Source organism: Ailuropoda melanoleuca, chromosome 2 (assembly GCF_002007445.2).
Source record: "Ailuropoda melanoleuca isolate Jingjing chromosome 2, ASM200744v2, whole genome shotgun sequence".
In the NCBI taxonomy this organism is placed as follows: Eukaryota; Metazoa; Chordata; class Mammalia; order Carnivora; family Ursidae; genus Ailuropoda; species Ailuropoda melanoleuca.
The window spans coordinates 174759518-174782467 of NC_048219.1; the positions used below are offsets into that span (position 1 = coordinate 174759518).

General features: G+C 33.6%; 1 protein-coding gene across 5 annotated transcripts in view; it reads right to left on the reverse strand.

Moving 5' to 3' along the window:
- ERBB4 (erb-b2 receptor tyrosine kinase 4) overlaps window positions 1–22950 on the reverse strand; it is a 1065595-nt gene that overhangs the window by 346587 nt on the left and 696058 nt on the right. The gene's annotated exons all lie outside the window — the stretch shown is intronic.

Consider the following 22950-nt stretch of genomic DNA (forward strand, 5'->3'; position numbering starts at 1 on the left):
GATCTCTCAAATGGAATCAATAGAATTGCCAATTATTCTTTAAGAATAGCACAAAGACATAATAAAAACCTGATGGTTCATTGGAACAATGGCAGGACCATGGGATAAAATGCACTAAGGCCAATTTTTACTTGATTCTCTATTTCACACTGGCCTTGATCAGCTAACTTGTTCCCCCTGAACAATGGCTGATAGTATATGTAAATTCTCTTGTAGATTGCTTTAAGTTACCCAGAAAAAAAAAATTCTTTCTGAAAGTACCGTGTTTTCTTTTTTTTTAAATACTATTCTTTCTACTTGAACAAATTGGTTAGAAATACACATAACATCTTCCTGTTCAATATCTACCACATTTTCCCCTTCTATTCAACACAAAAACAACGTAAGAGAATTTATATTTCAGCCCATAATACATTGTTACAAGTTACAAAAACAGTTAACAATAATTTATATGGATAGAGGATGATTTTTCTCACATAAGGAACCTATAGGAGGTAGTGGTGTCCACAGGACCCACATCTGTTTTGTGTGTTAGTTTTATTCATTACAGGTACAAGAAGGTTGATGTATCTAAAAGTGTCTGTCTGAATTCAAGACAAGATGAAAACAGAAAAGTAATCAATAGTTATCCTCCTACTGAGGCTCTGACTTCCTATTTGGGAAGAGATGTTCTCCCCAAGGATTATGTTGGCATTTTATTGGCAGAATGGTATCTCATGAGCATTCCTACTACAAGAGAGGCTGAGTGGACGTATTGCTACTTGAACAAAACTTAAACAAGCAAAACTGTTAGTGAGGAAGAAGAACATGAATAATAGGAAGGCAACTACTCTATTTCCCATGGTGGCCTTGAAAAAATAATCTCTTTCTTGTGCAATATCTCAAGCTAAACTTTTAAGAGTCACCTTAAACCAGGGAGGGAGATACAAAAGAACGAAAGGAACACATGACACCATAAGAGGAGTATTTGTGGAAGCCAGGTAGGTGGGTACATCTCAATTGCCTTATTGCGTTGTACATATAAAATGCACCAGATTAATTTTGACATCGCAGGGCTTTCCACATTTAAAATCACTCCTGTTCTCATCACTAATCCTTTCACTATCGCTTCCATTTTCTCAGGTGAGGGAAAAAAAAAAAAAGAAACAAAAAGAAATTAGATCATTTTTCTACTTCTAAAACCCAGTTCATTATTTTTCATGACCTAACCATACAATCTTCATCAAAGCAGAAAGGAGATATAAGACGTAAGAAAGATTGTGAAAATGGATTTCTACATTAATGTTTGGCATTAAAGTTTCTATCTCTGAAATGTGACAATCTCATACTAATAGCTTTCTCATGAGACATTAGGTGATGCTCTTCTCCTCTAGGAATAATTATTCATTAGGTGGCAAGAAAGGAGATTTTGACTGCTATCCAGGAAATGAAGGTTATTTTTCAGTCTACATTTGGAAAATTTCTACTTTAAAAAAAAATGTGAGGAGAAAACATAATAGCTCAAATATTGTAGAAAGAGTGTATTTTTCAGGATTCACATTATAATTCAAATAGTTCATATTGAAGGAACACAGTATCCATCTCTAACTTCTATTTAAAAATATTCAAATGGAATCAGATTATATTATACTGAATAATAATCTCATCAAATCCCTTCAACAATATTAATCTGCTACCAATGTTGCATTTGTTTCTCAGAAATATTCTGTTCAAGAGCTTGGTTTATACTTGGAAAATGATTTAGAAAGAAGGCAGTAATAATTCAGGTATAATCTTACATGTTAAAATTTCAAATTAAGACTACAACATGATCAGTTTGGCTAACACCCTAAATTCAAAACCCCGCATCTGCTAGCAATTCTGGTCAGGAAGATTATTAAACTTACCCTCCATTGTATTTCACTTCCACTGTAGAAAATATATCAGAGAAAATTAAGAGAAACACATATAAATTCTTTTTTTTAAAAAAATATTTTATTTATTTTTTTGGCAGAGAGAGAGACAGCCAGCGAGAGAGGAAACACAAGCAGGGGAAGTGGGAGAGGAAGATAAGGCTCCCAGCGGGGGAGCCTGATGCAGGGCTGGATCCCAGGGATCCGGCATCAGGCCCTGAGCCGAAGGCAGACGCTTAACGACTGAGCCACCCAGGCGCCCCCACATATAAATTCTTGATCATTGTAATAATTGGTAGAAAAAAGCTGCTATGAATTTTTTTTATCATATTATACAAAAACATTCCCGGTAAGTTCACAAAACAGAACTGTCTTTTTAATAAATGTCACAATTAAATATGGTAAGATAAATGAAATATGGTATTCTATGAAAAAAAGTATTTAATTTTTTAAAATTCTGCCAAACAATTTAACAGGTTTGTGTATCAAACATTTCCTACTAGATTAATGCATGCAAGTCAAGTAAAAAATGTGAATCCTTCTGCATGTAGAGTAAGTAAATTGTAATCCACACTACTCTCCCATACATTGAATTTAAATATATAGCACACAGGGGCGCGCAGTGGTTAGGCGTCTGCCTTCGGCTCAGGGCATGATCGCGGAGTAGCAGAATCGAGTCCCACATCGGGATCCTCCACTGGGAGCCTGTTTCTTCCTCTCCCACTCCCCTGCTGTGTTCCCTCTCTCGCTGGCTATCTCTCTGTCAAATAAATAAAATCTTTAAAAACACAAAACAAAAAAATAACTAAATATATAGCACACAATTTATAACTGAAATACTAGACTAAACTCTGTGAAGGCAAGGAATATTTTCAGTTCTGTATCCACATTAAACCTGAAGCAATAACTAATCAACAAATATTTGTTAAGTCAAAGTTAAAACTCAAAAGTAACATGGAATTTGCCACCACCAACATTGATCAATTAACTTCTGTTGTAATTTTTAATTTTAAATTCTGAGCAAATCAAAGTAAAAATGAAAGTCATTTTTTTCCTTAAACACTCTGTAGTTTATCTAAACTAGTTCTACATTTCATTATGTCAGAGGTCATTTCTGTTTTGGTCAAAACTGTATCCCCAGTGTCTAGCGTTATGCAAGGCAAAAGCCAGATACACAATAAATATTTGTTCTATGAAATCAAGTATAATAGCCTGATTATAGAAAAACATATTTGGGTACACCAATAAATATATATCTTGAGTATCGGAAAATATTTTTAAATATATAATTTTGAAGTAGAGTTTTTATAAGCTGAAAGATAAATAGCTTTTATTATCTAAAATGTTTATAATTGATAATGTACAAAATTACTTCAAGCGGTATGTTGGATATAAATAAGTCACATTTAGACATTTTCATCAGTATCCCTAAACCTATTTTGTGCATCAAATTCAATTATTATTTATCAAGTAAATAATGATGCTTTTGAGCTATCCTGGACACACCAAATTTCCTCAGACCTGTGCAAATTACCTAGCATTTGTTACACAAAGTCTAAGAGCATGTTTTTTATATTGAATTGTATATCTACCTCATATTGTTCCTTAAATTATTTTCTAGAAAGGTGTAAAGTGCCAATATGACATTTTATTTTATTTTATTTTTTTTTTTAAGATTTTTTATTTATTTATAAGACAGAGATAGAGACAGCCAGCGAGAGAGGGAACACAAGCAGGGGGAGTGGGAGAGGAAGAAGCAGGCTCATAGCAGAGGAGCCTGACATGGGGCTCGATCCCATAACGCCAGGATCACGCCCTGAGCTGAAGGCAGACGCTTAACCGCTCTGCCACCCAGGCGCCCCCAATATGACATTTTAAAAGGACATAAAGTACTTGTGTCTTAGTCTTCCAATCCACAAAGATTGTCCATTTGACCATTTCTTCCCTTGATTTCCTATTTGCATGAGTCTAATGAAGAAGGAAATGTTTGTGTTATTTAAATAAGTTCTTTTGCACTCTTCATTTCTTTTCAAATGCTAGTTATTATAGTGAATTTGGGGATGAGTGACCATTAAGGGAATCGTTGACATTTTGCAAATATATTCTCTCAAAAGAAAATGTGATAAAATACTGACTCATGGCTTTTTGTCCCCCTGCCTGGTATGAAATAGCCTAATTATAATGTAGCATCCCTGCTGAAAATACAGATTAATATGACCTCCTTATGTAGCTTAAGAAGTTGACAAAATTGTTTTGACCCCATGCACAATTTGTAACTATTTCATAAACAAGATTGAATGTCTTTCTTTTTTTTTTTTACAAAATAAAGATAATTTTAAATGCAGTTAGCCATATTCCACTATAGTCTATATGATTGGTATCAACAGTAAACATTTTACTTCTACTCACAAAGCTACCAAAGGTAATATAAGAAAATCAAATAAGCAAGAATGAAATACTTAACCTCAATCCCTGATTGTATATCTAAATGCCTTGTTTTGTATGGGCACGTTTCAACCCTAGAGTTAAAATAATAATAAAAATAAATAAAGATTAGAGATATTGTACTTGTCTTATTACTGGGGGAATGTCTGACTAATCCATATGTCAGACTTATATTGCCTATCCAAGCCAAAGGTCACAATCAAGAAGTCAGAATCTAAAGTGGCAAAGCCCATTTTCAAGATGAAGCTATAGAATGCAGTCACTGGATTTTCCCAGACATAAAGCAATGTATCTTTCTTACTGTCATCACCTTAAGCCACATAAGTCTGTTGGCAGATAATGATACAAAAGTAATATAGCTCACATCATCCACCTGTGATACTTAATACATCATCTCTGGAATGGACTTGGTCCAGAGATTCCTATATCTTTCCCAAACCCAGACCTTTCAGCTGGGAGCACAATGAATTGCTGCTACCCCACTGGGTCAGCCCTCAAGGTTCATTATTAATAAGCTGAGACTCTAAAGGCTAATGAGAACCGGGTGCTTGAGGAGACAATGGCTCATTCATCATCAATCAAGCTTTGAAGTTTTTATACAGATGATTTAAGGAGAGTTGAAGTGTGCAAAATTGAAATGTCACATTTGTATTGGGAGTGGGAAGAGGGTGATAATGTAAATGAGTGATGTAACCTTCTGTATTTCAGCTCAATGATCACAGTCAAAAGCTCATGGATGCGGATACTGAATGAATGCTAGGAAGCAACAGTGGACAGTTTTCTGATCCGAGCAGGCAGTTTCAAGAAGAAATGATTAGAGTCACTGGCTGGAAATCAGCTTAAAATAGAAAATAATGGCAAAAATATCTTGATTTCAATTGAATAGAGCTTGGTAATGTTCTCCAAAATGTCCCAGTGTACAATTCTTAGCTTTCATTATGTTTCAGCTAGCATCCTAACTCTGAGAAGTCTACTATGACCATCTAGTTTTTAGAGGTTAACTGCCTTTAACTCATGTAACACTGATTATCTGAACCACTCACCTGACAGAGCAAATACTATCCTACCTTCTTTATCCTTTTGAGTACTTGTCTTATCTCCCCTATTATAGATCTCCAGAGGATAAAAACCTTGACATACATCTTTCTGTTGCCTTAGTGTCAAAAAAAGTGTCAAGCACATAGTAGAAATTCAAATGTTTTTGATGATTACAATGATAATAACAACATATTTTGAGAACATGACTGATATTTGTAAGAAAGTTTTTGGTTGCTGAATTGATAGCATAATGTAAGTCATATTTCCTCTTCATGTACTAGATAATGTTCACATTATAAATCACATAAAATATTGAATAAAATTAGTGTAATCTTAATGTATTAATTATTCCTATCTATTAGGGAAGTAGTAATCCACTTAAACTCATTGATGTTGCCTGGAAAATTTTAAAAATAAATTTTGTCTTGGAACTGTCTTTGAATTATGATTGTAGGATTTCCTTTTCAAATTGCTCTCTTACCTCATTATGTAATTCTATGTATGTGCCAATATGTTTAAAATTTACCCCTAATAATTTGTCCCAAACTTTTACTCCCCCTATGTTTCCTTATTTCAGTTAACATCAGAATAACATGCTGTGAAAGTCAAGTAGACTCCAAACTTTAGACTTACCATTAATTCATTCATCTCTATATTTAATCAGTCTGACATCCTAAATAAAATTTGTCATAATGTCTCTTAATTTATCCCATTCTTATTATATCTACTGCTATTCCTTAATTCAGGTTCCATCATCTCATACAAGATTCAACTTTTTGCTTCAAGTCCACCCTCCCCACAAATTCATCTTGCATGCTAAAGTCATAATAAGTTCTATACTAAAGGCAGATAGACACATATACTATATAAGTAAGCAGCTGGTTAGATGAGACAGACAGACATATAGATAGATATGCTATAGGTATATGGGTGGGTAGACAGATAAGTAGATAATGAACTGATCTATCTCCCACTCTTGGGGCTTTGAGTGCAAAGGCAAAAATACCGAGTCTAGGTAACTAGGTAAAACTAAGTTCAAAACTTAGTTTTCTGCTTGCAAGATACACAACCTTGTAGACTTTTACGAAACTCAGTTTGCTCAACTCTATAACGGAAATATCATATTCACAGAATCTGTCACACAGTTGTTGATTATACTACACTTTATACTTAGTAATTACTTAAAGAGTTGTTTACTCATTGGTATAAACAAAAATAATGCGTTTTCCATGTATTCATATAAACTTTGCATTACTTAGTATTAGATGGTAAATTCCATGCAAAGGATGAAGGAAAGTACATTGTCTCTTAATGAAGGTCTGTGCAAAGAGCCATTGAACAAAGACTGATTCTCTACCTTCCTTGTATCTACCTGTTGGCTCCATGAATTTGTTCATGGATGGTCATATGATTAGCTGAACTCCATATGCTATTTAAAAGCTAGTCAGTGGTAATGGATATTGGGAGACAACAAGCAGTTTCTGTCATACTGACTCAAAAGAAATCTCTTTGCATCTTCTGGGTACTTATAAAACATAAATCTTGTGACTTCAACAAATAAATAGTTTTTCAAACTCTTTCACTGAGACAAAGCATATACACATAGATGTGCATACATCATATGCAATGCATTTTTATAAACTGAACACACTTATGTAGCCAGCATCCAGATCAAGAAATAGAACATTCCAACATCACAGAAGCCTTTCTTATGCTTTCTTCTTCACATCACTCCCTCAAGGAACTTTTTTTTTTTTAAGATTTTATTTTTTTATTATTTTTTGACAGAGATAGAGACAGCCAGCGAGAGAGGGACACAAGCAGGGGAAGCGGGAGAGGAAGAAGCAGGCTCATAGCGGAGGAGCCTGATGTGGGGCTCGATCCCATAACGCCGGGATCACGCCCTGAGCCGAAGGCAGACGCTTAACCGCTGTGCCACCCAGGCGCCCCCCTCAAGGAACTTTTATCCTGAGTTTGAACAAAATCACTTTCACCCAGTTTGGTATTTTAAATAAATGGGATACCATATGCAATCTTTCTTGTCTGGCTCCCCTTTGTTTAACACTATGTTTATAAAACTCATCTACGTTGTTCATTTTCATTACTGTGTGGTATTGAATGTTTTATTTGTCCACTCCACACTGATGGGCATTTGAGTGCCTTCCACGTTTGGGCTATTACAAGTAATTCTCCTATTAACATCCTAGAATATGGCTTATGGTAACCAAATGTGCACATTTATATTGTGCACATTATATAGACCTAGAAATGAAATTGCTGGACCATAGTGACAATCCGTTTTTCAAAGTGCTTTTTACCAATTTATATTCCCATCGGTAGTGTGTGTGAGCAATCTACTTGCTTCTTAGCCTTGTCAACACTATTTCTTTTTTTCCTTCTTCTTGTTTTTCTCTATGTATTTTATTATAGATATTCTGGGTGGTATGATGTGGTATCACTTTAATTTGCAATTTCCCAATGATTAATAAGGTTTAGTCTCTTAAATATTATTTTTTAAATATGGTTTTCATAGGCAAGAGGTTTACCGTTTACTTGAGGAAGGGTATTCCCATGTGTGAAACACTTACAAAATACTGTGAAATCTTAATCTTTATCTGAGGTTATTAGTAAACAACTGAGTAAGTTAGTGTAGTAGATGTTACCCTCCTAACTTCTAATTTTTTTTCTTTGCATGGGAATCTGATTCAATGTTTTGAAAATGATACTTCAAAATATATTGGAAAATATACTAAAACTATATCAAAAATTATATAAACAGAGTAAAGTACGAATTCTGAAAGATGGATGCAAAAGTCACAAGTGAATACCTCTCTGATAAAGATGAACATAATTAAAGGTATATGAAGAGAAAGAATGAAAAATTCATTATCTTTTGCTATTAAAATAGAAGACTCCTTTACATAAGGATCAAATATTTTTATTCCCTTACCTACCAGAAAGCCCTCATTACAGACAACAATCCTCTTAAACAACTGCTCCAAGTTTTCAGAAAATGTAATAGCTTCAGTAGAACAAATCAGTAGAGTTCAATGTTTTCATTACTAGTAAGGGAGAAAGTCATATTAGTACCCAGAAATGATTTGTCCTTTTTATTTATAGGCTTTAATACAATAAGCCTGAGATATACTGCAAGGTCACTTTCAAATATCTCACCTACAATATTAGTTTGTATAGTTTTAATAACTCTTCTCACCATGTGTGATTTCCTACTACTTCTTTAGAGTATTTCAGAAAAGTATGATTTGTTCTGATGACAGTAATAATAAATAATATTGCTATGTGTGTTTGTTGCTGGCAAGCTAAGACTTGCAAATGAAAGATAAAGCAAGAGAAAGAAGAATGACTTAATCTTGTAAAATTATTATATTATTTCAAACATCAAGATTTTTTAAAGGCTATGTAAGAATCTTAAAAATAATAAATACATGGCTTTGGGGGACAGATGTCCTTGCTAAAATGCCTATTTGTTAAAGTGGTATTAAAAATAATAAATAAAAACACCATTTTACAAAATAAGAAAGTAAAGTCATAAAATAAGAATGTACAGAAGCTGGTACTCTTACACTTTAAAAACCCACAATTCCGTCCAAAATAAGTAGATTTTTAAAATAGAGTTTTAATCTGGGAAAAATTTGTAATAAATGCTTGAATAAGAGTATCATCGTTTTTATAAAGCATTGTCTTCAAAATCTGAAATATCCAATAGTATGGCAAAATAGAGAAATAGCTTTGGAGTTAGTGTGTACAAAGTTTTAAGTTTGTGTACATTTAAAAAATAGTATACATTACATACACACTACATAATACATGCATTTTACATATAAAAAGTACATGAATCTTAAGCTCTATGTTTTTTATATATGCATGCATACAGTGTTTGCACATCTGTATCCATGTAACCACACTCGGATAAGAACAGAAAATTTCTGTCACTCCAGAAATTTCTCCTTACTCCTTCCCAATCAAGCCCCACAAAGCCACTATTCTGATTTCTATCACCACAGAATAGTTTTGCCTGTGTATTAAGTTTATACAAGTGGAATCAGACATTGTATGTTTTTCTTGCTTTCTATTATTCATAATAATGTGTTAGAGACTTATTTATGCTGTTGCCTGTACTAGTAATTTGTTCATTTTTATCATCCACTGTTCCATTATATGAATATGCCACAGTTTACTTATAGAGTAGTTAATATTTTAAGGACATCTTTGATATTTTTACCTGTGTGATTTCAGACAAGTTAACGTTTCTTTTCTACTATGTATAAAGTAGGAACAATAATATTTACTTTGCTGAGTTACAGTGAGAATTGCAATTATGTATATAAAGCATCTGATACATACTAGGCGCTCAAAAAATGGTAGCTATTTCAATTTAAGTTATTAATGTAATTCAGGAACCTCCTCTATCCAAAGCATTTAAAAATATGCATACACTGCTTGAAGCATGGATCTTTTGGGAGAAAGACCAAATGAAAACTTCTGAGAATCACAGGAAATCTTGATAAGTCAAGTTTGGTGCATAGGGTACCAATTTTGGAGCTAGGTATATTGAGCAAACATATTACTACATGTACTTCCAAATCTGGTTAATAAAAAATGGGGTTATCTGCGTTTCATAAGGCAGAATTGTTCCTAAGAATAAGAACATAAATTCTGTAACTACAATTTCTCCCACACAGTAATCCTGGATATTTAGTTGAGTTAACCCTTTGAGTCATTTCTTGTCATGTCTGTAACTACATCTGTGACAACATTTAGAACTGTTAGATTTCCTTCTGTTCACTTCAGGTTGGTGCATAGTTCACAGGTCCCAATGTGTCCACTGGCAATTTCCGGGTGACCTTTCCATTGTTGCCATTACCATTGTGCTTCAAAGGAAGAAAAGAAAATTTCAAAGGACAGGGACAAGTAAGCAGAGCTCTCCTCTTCCATTTCAAGAATCTGGCATTTTTACTGCAGCAGGATGGATTAATTAGGAAACAGAGAGCACTATTAAACACATCTCTGTAGCTCAGGGTTGAACACGGAGGTGGGACTGCTCCACACTTTTGTTTAAATTTATTAAGCTTTTAAAGTTAAACCAATAAAATGCATAGTAAAAACCAGATGTGTAGCTAGTATTACTACAATAATACTGCTGGTAAATATAAGGAAAAGAAAGCCATTATTCTTGAATAAAGACAAGATGTAATCAAACACTGTATTTGCTCAGAGATTTTAAGAGTTAAAACTAGATATCTAAAATATCTGAAGAAAAACATATTAAAATTTCTGCAGAAAGTACTTAACATTGTTTCTAATAAATCAGTATATTCTATGGCTTCCAAAAACACTACCCTCATTTTTCTCCATTGTAAAAATTATTTTCATATCGTGATACTTGATGTCATAACAAAATAGGATTCACTATGCCCTGGTACATTTCTATAACCTTATCATACCTTCTAAATTAAGATGCACTCTTATTTTAGAATGCCTCCACTTTCCCAGGTAAATAAATATGATTTAAAAATTATTTCAGGTATTTGGCTGCTCTTGAGGCTGGATGTGAAGAAATGATTCAAGTGTCAATCTGCCTAAAAACATCAGATGAGTCAGTCACCTCCAGGTGCCAACATTCAAGAAGGGAAGACTGATGTGGTGTAAATTCTGCACAGGCTATGGGGTGAGACCAGGTAACCATGACTCCACCACAGATTTCCCATGGGGCTTCAGTCACATTGCTTATCCCAAGCCTCTGTCCTTTATCTATGAAATGAATATTAACAATATGAAACAGTTATTAATAATACCTCTCTCCCAGGGCAACAGTAAGGAGAAGAAGAGTTCATAGATAAATGCTCACCACAATATCTGTTATAGAGCAAATGTTCAACTTATGTATTATTATTATTATTATTGTTTTAACTATTAGGAAAATAAGGAAGATTCTCTGGTAAGCAAATTTCTTCTGTTAAATAATCTTTTCTGCTCCCTCTTATAAATACACTTCTGACAGAGCTGGAGCTGGGGCAGAGTGATTAGGCAGAATTTGAATATATAAGTTTGTGTGTGTTTGTTCGTTTTAAATATTCATTTCATTTTTTAAAATTATTTTCAGCTTATATGAGTTTCAGATGCCCTTTTAATAGTATATTATGGGTTCTGGACATCCATAAAATTACTTAACATCCTTAAATTCAGAGTTTTCTTTTTCTGGGTGGATTCCAATACCCCAATGGCATAACAAATGATTCACAGAATGATTAAGCAAGGCGCTGAATGCCTCACATGTAGGGGTTAAGCTAAGATTCAAATGCCTTCATAGCATGCTCCAGAGGCCATGGTTAACCACCTCATTCTAGAGACTCTCGGTTAATGCTGCCATTATTTGAAAATGTTCATAATGCAGTATTTCTCTTAATCCTTACCGAAGTCCTAAGAGGTAATGATTACTAGTCTTATTTTACAGATGAAAAAACTGAAGTTTAGAGAGGTAAATAACTGGTAGGAGTTCTAGAGAACTATGATTCCAACTCATTAACTGCTGAGTTAAGATCCTCCTTTTAAACTTTTTAGTCTTCCACAATAAAAGGAAAAGTTGAGAAATTTAAAAGAAAAAAAAAGAGTTTAAGCAGAGATGAGGTACAACTCTAAATTATATAATCTACTTCTAAGTATAATTAAGAACTCAGAGTAATTTCCCTGAAGTCCTTTTTGAAAATATTTTATTGAGTTGAAAGGTAAAATTATGCTTTTAGGGTATCTTTTCTACATGAAAAACTGTGCATTGGAAAAAAAAAAATCTTGGCTCTGTTAGATCTGGATTATATCCCAACCTCATCATTGGAGGTGCGTTCCTTTTGCCTCTGTCAAAAGTAGACACAGAGGAAAAAGCAGCACAATAAACTTTAAGAATTTAGCCTACTTAAGGAAAAACCCTTCAATTCAATAAAAAGACTGAATTAAAGAAAAGAAAGAAAGGCAACTTTATTATTTTCAAGTACTATGGGGACTTTATCCATGCTTAGTCCTTGGAAGCCCTGCATTAATGAACAGGGCACAATGATTTTTAATTACCTTATCCGAAATTATACCCTGAGTAGCATCTGCCTCTATGTGCTTTGCAACTGCACTCCTAAAAATATGAAAATATATAGTTTAAATATGTAGGGCATATGGTTCTCTTAACCAAATCTGCAATATCCTTTTAATGTTTTTTTCCTATTGTTGCAAACAATTAGTACAAAGAGACCAAAAGAACAAAGCATTCAAATTAGTGAAGTCAAATCAATGAAAGTTTATTTTAACATTAAACTTAATATCCTGATAATTTTAAAGCCTAACGAGGTAAAGTTTATACAGTGGAAGAGAAAGGAATTCAAAATTAAAACATATGGTTAATGTCGCTTTATCACAATGTCCTTTCTGCAGGCAAACGTATTGAATTAAATTGTACACCACTCAATAGTACAGGAAGATTGAGGTATCTTCTTAAGGCATAAATTTTTAAAATTATCCTTTTTTATTTGAAACAGTTAAATATATCCATCTTTAGATATATCTCTCAGATGATTTTAAAATAGTGGAAAAGAAAAAAAATAGTGGAAACAGAGAGAGGTGATTTTATTTGAGAGTTTGGGATATTATATTAATTTTAATTACATTAATTTCATAAATGTATTGAGAAAACAAGTAAGAATATAAAATGTTGCATATGGGAGAGGTTTGTTGTTTTTTTTTTAATATTATTTTATTTATTTTAAAAAGAGAGAGCCAGCAAGTCGGGGGAGGAGCAGAAAGAGAGGGAGAAGGAGAGATAATCTCAAGCAGATGCTGTGCTGAGCACAGAGCCTCGCACGGAACTCGATCCCAGGACCCAAGATCATGACCTGCGCTGAAATCAAAAGTCAGACGCTCAAGCAACTGAGCCAACCAGGCACCCCTACAGGAAAGAATTTTTATTCTACCTCTAACAAAAGGATATGTTCAATTTTAATTACTCATTATCTTTCAAAGTACAAAGCCCTTAACTAAAATTTTCTCACATATAAAGTAGAATTAGAGACAATATTTTTAGAAATTTTATGAAACTAAATATTTAATTGTGAATTCAAAAAGATTTAAACTAGGTACTTTAATATGACCTCACTAAAGAGAAGATTTCACAGATTGTCTTGCATGCATTCATATTCTATGCTTAATTTACTTTTGTAGGATGTGTTTATATAACTATGCCATATTTGAAATAATTTTACATAGAAAATTAAGCTCCAGTGATAATCTTTATTTAAAGCTACCTAGCTTGAGATGCAAGGGGGGAAAAAAATAAAGAAGACTAAACAGACCAGCATAAAAATGTGGAATACGTTTATGGGGATGTTGGTAGGAGTACCACTAAGTGCCCTCAGTTTACTTTCACCATTGTTACATATACATTTTTTTATCATTAAACAACAACACAAAAACATTATTTACTAAAACACTGTAGTATTTTCAGAACTGTTTTTAACAGTTTTCTAAGTGGCCCTGCTCCTCTAGTCTCGTTTTATGTCAGAGCTCAGAACAATTAGATGGTAACATCTGGCAAGTATTGTTCCAAGCTAGATGATAAACATATCATTTTAAAAGTATGTTTGTGTTGAATTTTAAAAAAAAGGAATGATAATTTATACCTTAAAGTACATTTTTAAAATAAAACATTTTAAAATATTGTATCTTTTGTAATTATGTAATACTTTTTTTCTTTGCAGCTTCAAGAGTGATAATCTAAATTGCAACTGAAGGAGGCTTAAGCTAGCTGATATGCACCTAGCTATTTCCATGCTTCAAAGCCTGCAGAACCATCTGCTTGTTGGCAGGTGTAATTAATTAGCTAAGTGGAAAAGACGTTCCCTTTTAGAATCAATAGGAGAGGAGGGAGAACTCTATGAAAACCCAATCCTAGGCAGACCCATCGGCTGGGTGCCTCTGGGCAAATTTCCGATGCGGAAAACTCATTGTATTTAATGGTTCTTAATTTCACAAGATTTCTAATTACAGCTAGGATAATAAGATGTGATCCAAAAGTTAAAAAAAAAATTGGCACATTTTCAAGGAAAATCCTTCCACACAATGTAGACATCCTAAAGTGTAGAAGTTCATTTATTTATACATTTTATCCATTTATTCACTCAACTTCGTTAATAAGCAATTTTGGATCTATTCAGCTGACAGGTGGCAAATGCATATTAATAACATAGACAGAAGTCAAAGTATATCATTATGCATTGAATAGATTTAAAAAGACCATTTCTCAGAAAGAAAATGGGCAAAAATACTATCAAAAACAAAGGTCAAAACTTTTTATACTTTTATCTATATAGCTTATAGTAAGTTATTGCTAAAAAGTCTAGACAATAGTGAATTCTACAACACCTCCTCTTTAAAATGTCCTAATTGACAAACATGAAATGCTGACTTAAATTCAAACATCTCCTAGGGGTTGGCCTTAAATGGGTAAGGTGAGGGAGGTTTCAGGAGCAGAGAGTGGGTTGCAAGTATGGCAAACTGGGGAGCACTTGTTGCAGCTAAAAGGAACAGTGGCTGCCAGCTTCAGAGGAGTGTTACCAAGAGACAATGTGACTCCGGGTTGCCGGAGTTCAGTTTTGTTCTCAGGGGCCCAAATCCAGAATTTGGTGGGTAGTGCCCCACTTTATAAACATTCTCTATGCAAAGCAAAGCTGTCGGCCAGTTATGGTCTTTGACTGGCAGTTTACTGTATCTGGTTTATTATTAAATCAATCTGGGGATGCCTCAATAATTATCCAGCCTTTACATAAATAACCATATTGAGATAGGATCTCATTGATCAAGTCTTATCAGCTCCTCTACCTACTGATAGAGAATGGAAGGGGAAGGTGAGGCAGTTATATAAGTCGTGAAAGAAGAAAGAAAAGTGCAAAAGTTCCTATGGTTATGTGAAGAATGGAAGTCTAGAATGCAATGAATTCCATCCCTCCTCTTCATTCCTATTGTGATTCCCATTTGCTGTCATGGAGGTAGACTAAGCCTCTGGCTATACTATGAAGTTTGGAATGTATGCTGCTGAAATAGCGCCACAGAACATCACACTCCCACCACTGAAATCACATGTGAATTTTAAGTAGGTGAAGGCTTTTATGTCACCTGGAAGGTGAAATTCAGTAACTGGCTGTTAGATTAGCATGGACATGTTTATAGGATTAACTTAATAGCACAAAGAAGATTAAAGACTAAAGGATATTGGAAAGTTAAATTATAATTTAGATAAAGGGGACAAAAATAGAAAAATAAACTGTAGTCAGGAATATAATCCCAGATTTTGTTGGTCCTGAATCAGTCAGTAAAGTGGGGATATATACTTGATACTTGGAGATTAGAGGTGGGAAGGAGGAAAGAAAAGTTCCAACCTCTGTATTCGTAATTCTGAATGAGGTTCTGCTAAAAATATATATATATTGATTTCAATATAATATATCCTTGTTCTTTGGAAGAAGTGAATTGAGAGATATTCAGCTCCCACTAACACTGAAATCAACAGGTCCAAAAAAGTCCCAAAGAAGCCATTCCATTAATCAGCTTCAAAAGAAAGAGATCTCAAGAACTGACATCAGGCAAGTAGGATGCTTTCAGCCAGGAGTAGGCTGCAGGCAAAATTTTAGCTGCCCACTCTTTTCACTTCTGCTCCCCCAAAATGCCAGGGTTACCTGAAGACTTCTGGGAACCACACACTGATTTCTTCTCTGTACTTAGGACACAGAAATTTTAGGAGACTTGAGCTCTTTCCCCCAGGTCCATATCTCAGTTTTTTGTTTTGTTTTGTTTTAGTGCTGTAGCCTTCCTCCCAGGTCCATTTTAGAGGGATACAGTTGTAGTGAGTCCTTCTGTATCAACTCTTTGTCCCTAACAGGGAGTGTTCTCTCTACCTCTGAGCAGAAGGTAAACTCATTTCAACAGGATTCTACTCAACCTCTATCTGCCATAGATCTGTGACCCTTAAACTCATATATACATATATATGGGTTTATAGTTATATATTTCATATATGTTCAATATTTATATATTTATATTTAATAATTATATATTTATATGAGTTTATATTTATATTTTTTCATATTTATATATATTTTTCCATATCTGACTACAGAGAAGAGTTGCAAAAATCTGTCTAATGAAATACCTGAGGTTCACAATAGTTTCTGTAAAAGAGTTTAATGGAGAAAACAAAGAGTATTTAAGGTCAAAGAAAGAAAATAGAGACTAGGAGGATAGACAAATGTAACTAGAGTAAGGAGAGAAGTATTTATTTAAAATACTGTGCCAACATTTGTTATTTATACTAATCTGTCCTTGGTCTTTCAAGAGATGGGTGGCCCATTCTACAAACTCTTGGCTAGATAACTGTACTGTGTCACCTTGCTTATTCTCTAGTCTCTAACCAAGTAATTGACCACAGTCTATTGATGAAATCTTTTCAAGGCCAAAATATAATCTTTATAATATTAAAGACCAAGATTTTTTCCAATGGTGAAGTCAACATCAAATAAACCATAAGTCAGAGTGTAGTGGAGACTTCAACAATACACATTGTTAATATCTTCAGATCATTTGGGGGGAAAGTCTGTAAGAAGGGACAATTAATGAAGGAATGCATGTTATTGAAGATGAAAGCTATTATTTCCAATAAAAAATTAATAGAAATATTGGACATAAAATTGAGGAACTCTTCCAGAAAGCAGAGGAAACAGAGAAAGAAAAATGAAAGAAAGAAAGAAAAAGAAATCAAGAAAGAAAGGTAAAAAAAAAAGAGAGAGAGAGTGAAAGAGAGAAAGAAAAGAGGGAGAGAGAAAGAAAGGAAGAAAGGAGGGATGGATGGATACATCCAGGAAGATCAATATGATTTCCAGAAAGAGAACCAAAAACATATAGAGAATTATCAAAAAATTAGGAAAGTAATATTATACTTCCCAACAGGGGCACTATATCTTAAAAAGTATATTTCAAATACTAAGAAAATTATTTTTAGCTTAGCACTCTAAACCCAAACCATCAATCAAATGCATCAATAAATTACGAGTATAAAAGAGATACATTTTTAGATATTCAAGGACCTAGTAAATTTATCCTTCATCTTTTCTTTTCTCTCGTCTTCTTTTTTTTGGGGGAGGGGGAGTACATGAAGATATTCTTCAGGATGATATGGAAGAAAGCAACAAAGTAGAAGACATGATACAGAAAGTCAGTAAAGTAAGGTACGGATGCAGGAAACCTGGAGAAACTAATACAGATTGATGAAATAAAACTGAAGTTCTAAGGAGACTGGTCTTCACAAAGAAAGGGGACCGATAAATGCATTATATTATAAGGTATATGATAAAGTATTTGGCAATAATTAGACTACAATAAAAACAAATAGTTCAAGAAAACAGAAGCTAAGCAAAAAACATCAAGACAAACTATAGTCACCATTCTGTACATTATATCTCCATGACTTATTTATTTCATAAATGGAAGTTTGTACCTTGTAACCCCTCTTCACCTTTTTACTCTCTTCTACCTCTGGCAACCACCAATCTGTTCTCTGTATCTATGGGCTTGATTTTTTTTTCTTTAGCTTTTGTTTTGTTTTGTTTTGTTTAGATTCCACACGTAAGTGGGATCATACGGAATTTGCTTTTCTCTCTGCCTGACTTATTTCACTTAGCATAATGCCCTCAAAGTCCATCCATGTTGTTGTAAGTGGCAAGACTTCATTCTTTTTTATGAAAAAAGCTATTGTAAATAATGCTGCAATGAACATGGGGATGCATATATTTTTTTGAATTAGTGTTTTTGCTTTCTTTGGATAAATATCCAGAAGTGGAATTCCTGGGTCATATGATAGTTCTGTTTTTAATTTTTTGAGGAAACTCCGTACTGTTTTGCATAGTGGCTGCCCCAATTGACATCCCCCCAAGTGTTTAAGGGTTCTCTTTTCTCCACATACTTGATAACACTTGTTTCTTATCTTTTTGGTAATAGCCATTCTAACAGGTTTGAGGTGATATCTCATTGTGGTTTTGATTTGCATTTTCCTGATGATTAGTGACATTGAGCATGTTTTCATGTACTTGTTGGCCATCTGTTAACATCTTCTTTGGAAAAAAATTTCTATTCATATCTTCTCCCTATTTTTTAATCAGGTTTTTTCTCTTTTTTTCTTTCTTTTCTTTCTTCCTTTTCTCTCTTTTTTTTTTTTTGGCTACTGGGTTGTATAAGTTCTTTATATATTTCAGATATTAACCCCTTATCAGATACATGATTTGCAAATATCTTCTCCCATTCAGTAGGTTGCCTTTTCTGTTTGTTGACGATTTCCTTTACTGTGAATAAGTTTTTAATCTGATGTGGTTCCACCAGTTTATTTTTGTTTTTGTTACCTCTGCTTTTGGTGTCAAATCAAAATAATCATTGCCAAGACCAATGTCAAGGAACTTACCATTTTGTTTTCTTCTAAGGGTTTTATAGTTTTGGGTTTTACATTAAAGTCTTTAATCTATTTTGAGTTAATTTTTGTGTATTGTTTAAGATGGTCTCCAGTTTCTTTTGCATTTGGCCATCCTAACACCATGTATTGAAGAGACTGTCATTTTCCCATTGCATATTCCTGGCTGCTTTGTTGTAAATTGCTTGACCATTTATATCTGGGCTTATTTCTGGACTCTCTATTCTATTGTTATTATTTGTTTTTAAAATAGTGTAGAAAAACAAAGTGAAACAGTTCAGTAATGGCCATGTATAAGGAAGTCTCCAAGGCCAGAGTAATATGCTGTCAAGGGTCATAGAGGCAGATGGCTCTTGAGTTGCTATGCTGTATTACTTTGGAACCTCTGAAATATTGAATTGTGAAAGGTAAAAAATAAAAAGAAATATAACAGGGATAAGTTAGTTCCATCATCATTCCTTGCTTATATCATAGTTTGTTATAGGAAATAGTCAATGTTCTGTTTCATATGTTGCCTTTCTTCAAGGGAATTCTGTGTGCTTGACACGTGTAGATGTCATCCCATATATCTTTGCATCCAGTGAATATTTTTAATAACATCAGTATTAAAAACAAAAACAAGCATTTTTATGGGATTTTACCCCTTTGACTCTGTAGTACTATCCCTATTCTAAAACTGTGAAACCCAAGGCATGTAGAAGTTAATTGACTTAGTTCTTCAAGAAGGGACATGAAGTAGTCTCCTTAATTCCTCTGAAAAAGCTTGCCACTTGAGTCTCCTAACACTTTCAAATATCAGACATATTTAAAAATACTAATGTTAAAACTACGCTCAAAATTAATTTGTCAGTAAGCATCAAGAACCATAAACTGTTTACTCTCTTTTCATCAGAAAATTGAACAAAAAGACATATAAATGAATATTTTAAGAGTGTTTTATATAAATGTAAAATAAAGATTTGTAAAATGTCTAGCCTTAGTGGACGAATCAAAGAAATGTGAGGCATATATACACTAAATACTATGCAGCAATTATAAACATATTTTTAAAGAGTTTTAAAATATGGAGATGATTTCATGAATACATGAGCAAAAAAATCAATACAGAAGTCTAAATACAGTTTGAGTGCAATTTGTTTAAAATATACTTTAGGCATATACATTCCTAATACATATATGTAATACTGGAACAAAATACCCTATTTGTCATCTGGATAATGTCAGTAAAACTCTGAGCTTCCCCGTAGTCATCAGAAAACATGTATAATATTACTTCATTGTGCTACATAATGATAAATGAGATGATGTTTACAAAGACACTATAATTACTGCTAAACAGTGAAACATGTGGATGTGGATGTGTAATTGCTACACATATACTAATATATAGCCTATAATTACATCATATATAAAAACAGATGCTGAATACTCAGGTGAAGATGTTAAAATTAAATCTTCAAAATTATAGGAAATTACACAGAAAATAAGTAGAATAATAGAGAGGTATTAATATGAAAGTCTCAAAAGAAGTAGAGATTCACTCATCTAGTGAATCATAGTCTTTGAGTTGCATGTCTGTAATATCTCATTTAACAAATGAATAAATCAATCTGAAAGTTTCTCAATAATGGCCCAGAATTACTGCGTCAGACTATAATGATGGGCAGTAGGTTCCACAGCCTATGGTCATATAGTCACTGTACCATCTGACTTTATTTAATTGCATATTCACTCACGTGAATACATGAATCGAATTGAACACACACAGGAAGTGTGGTCACACATCTGATTTCCAAGGTCAGCTGTTACCTGTTTGCCCCCCCAGAGTAATTATAAATAGTGATTCTTTTTCCTCTCACCATAAATTGTATGGTGATCGTATTCATTACAAAAGTATAAAATATTCTCTCTATGCATAGTTTTCACAAGTGAAAAAGTCAAGGTCAAAATTTAAGTACTCTTTTAAATTTCAAAAAAAGCAAATTTCTGGCAAAGTAAAGCAACTTTTAAAAGTTATTGTGATGATCAAATAGAATAGCATTGTGGCCAACTAGATTTGACATATAACTTAAAAAATACAGTATTATACTTATGAAAATATTTTTACAATACAAAACGTATTTTTCATTAATGTAACTTTCCCATAGAAAGAAAAGTGTTTGACTTTCCTCAGGTGTTATGTTTTCTTGTTCTGCCAAAAAATTTCAGCAGCTTGAGAAGATCAAGAAAGTGAGGTAGAAAGCAATCTATCAAATTTCTAGAGATTGTCAAAAATGTTAAGAAATAATAACAAAACAAAAAGAACAGTTTCCCTTCAGGAATTTCAACTCTTCAAACATTTCTTTTTCAAAAGACTCCATTATTTTGATAAATTTTATCAAAAAAAGTGTTTAATTCATTGCAAATAGCATACAACTAAAGTTCTGTATTTTTGTTTATGGTGTGTAAGCTATAAAGATCTAAAAATTCTACCTAACTTAATAAAATAGTTATGATATACATATATCTTAATGTGTATTATTTATGACAAAATGTTGACATAGATTTCTAAAAATAAAAAAGTTTGTTTTTTTTTACAGTCATCAAACATGCCTGTGATGCTGGAAAAAAAAATTGTACATTTCAACTAATTTTGAATAGAAGAGTTATGCCACACTACTCAATCATTACCAGCAATAAGCACCACTTCCCATATAACAAGCAGTACTCTCCTGAACAAAAAAACAAGAAGTGAATTCACAGAAAAAAATTCTTGTGATCAGAACTTAACACTTACTTCCTCTATTTGTGGAAATATTGTCAATAGTTAGCAAGTAATGGAGCTGGAAACACTATGCTCCCAGAGGTACTATTTTCTAGATGAGATGCAAAACTCCAGACTTGACCATAAGTGGCCGTTAAAAATCCCAAGGTACCTTTCAGGGAAAGTAGCAGTATTTGCCTCAGTGTCCTGGCTTGATTCCAACTAACTAATTACACTCAGCCTGCCTGGATAATTGTAGATTGTTTTAATGTGAGAGTGTAGTTTCCTTGTTTGGTTACAGGGCCTGGAATTTCCCTTGAAAAGTCCACCTCACAAAGTTACAAGCGGAATTATTATTGCTGATCATTTCTTTTAAACAAACATGAAGACCCAGGCCTGCCTAGCATTTATCTCAAAGACTTCAAATAGAGTTCTAAAACTGAACTGATACTGACATTTTGGATATTCCTATAAATTTAGGAAAGACTTAAGACATGGGGAAACTCCAATTTGGAGCCTCAACAGAGTAGAGTACCTTCTTGTCAAAGGGGTGGAGGTGCTGACAAGGTGGGGCAGTTCTAATACATTTAGTGAGTCTTTCTTGGGTATAGTTGCAATATATCTGACCATTATTCTGCCAAATAACAAATATACATCTGTATCAACCACACAAAAATAGATAGTTTTTATTTTCCAGGACAAGTTCTCAACAGGCATCCTAAATTTACTCTTCACTCCTGATGCTATGACAAAGATTGCTACCTGCCTCCTCAAAATATTCTCCTTCCTTTTCCTCTAGAGTAATGGAGATTTACTGGCCATATACTTACCAAAATAAGGACTATATTTCTCAGTGTTCCTTGAAGCTAAGTGTGGCCGCATGACAAAGTCCTGACCAATGTGATGATGTAGGCAGAGGCAAAGTATGCTAAATCTGGATTTTGCTTCTTCATTTTCCCCTTTCCCTCTTCCTCAAGACCACGTGATTGAAAGTCATTTTCAATTATACAAATAAGAGCAATATCTGAGGGGCTGGTTGTGCCACAAGATGGAAAACATCCCCAAAATTATGTAAATATGTGTCAGGAATAAGATCTTGTAGGCTGAATGCCTTTAGTTTGTTACATAAAAAAGAAAAAAAAAATTCTACCTAATTAAAGCTCCTGTCTTCAACTGAAAAACAATTCCAAATATGTTTATAAAATGTCTGCTTTAAAATAAATAAGTGGAGAGAGAGTTAAGATGGCGGAGGAGTAGGGGACCCCTTTTTCAGCCAGTCCCCTGAATCGAGCTGGATAGGTACCAGACCAGCCTGAACATCCACG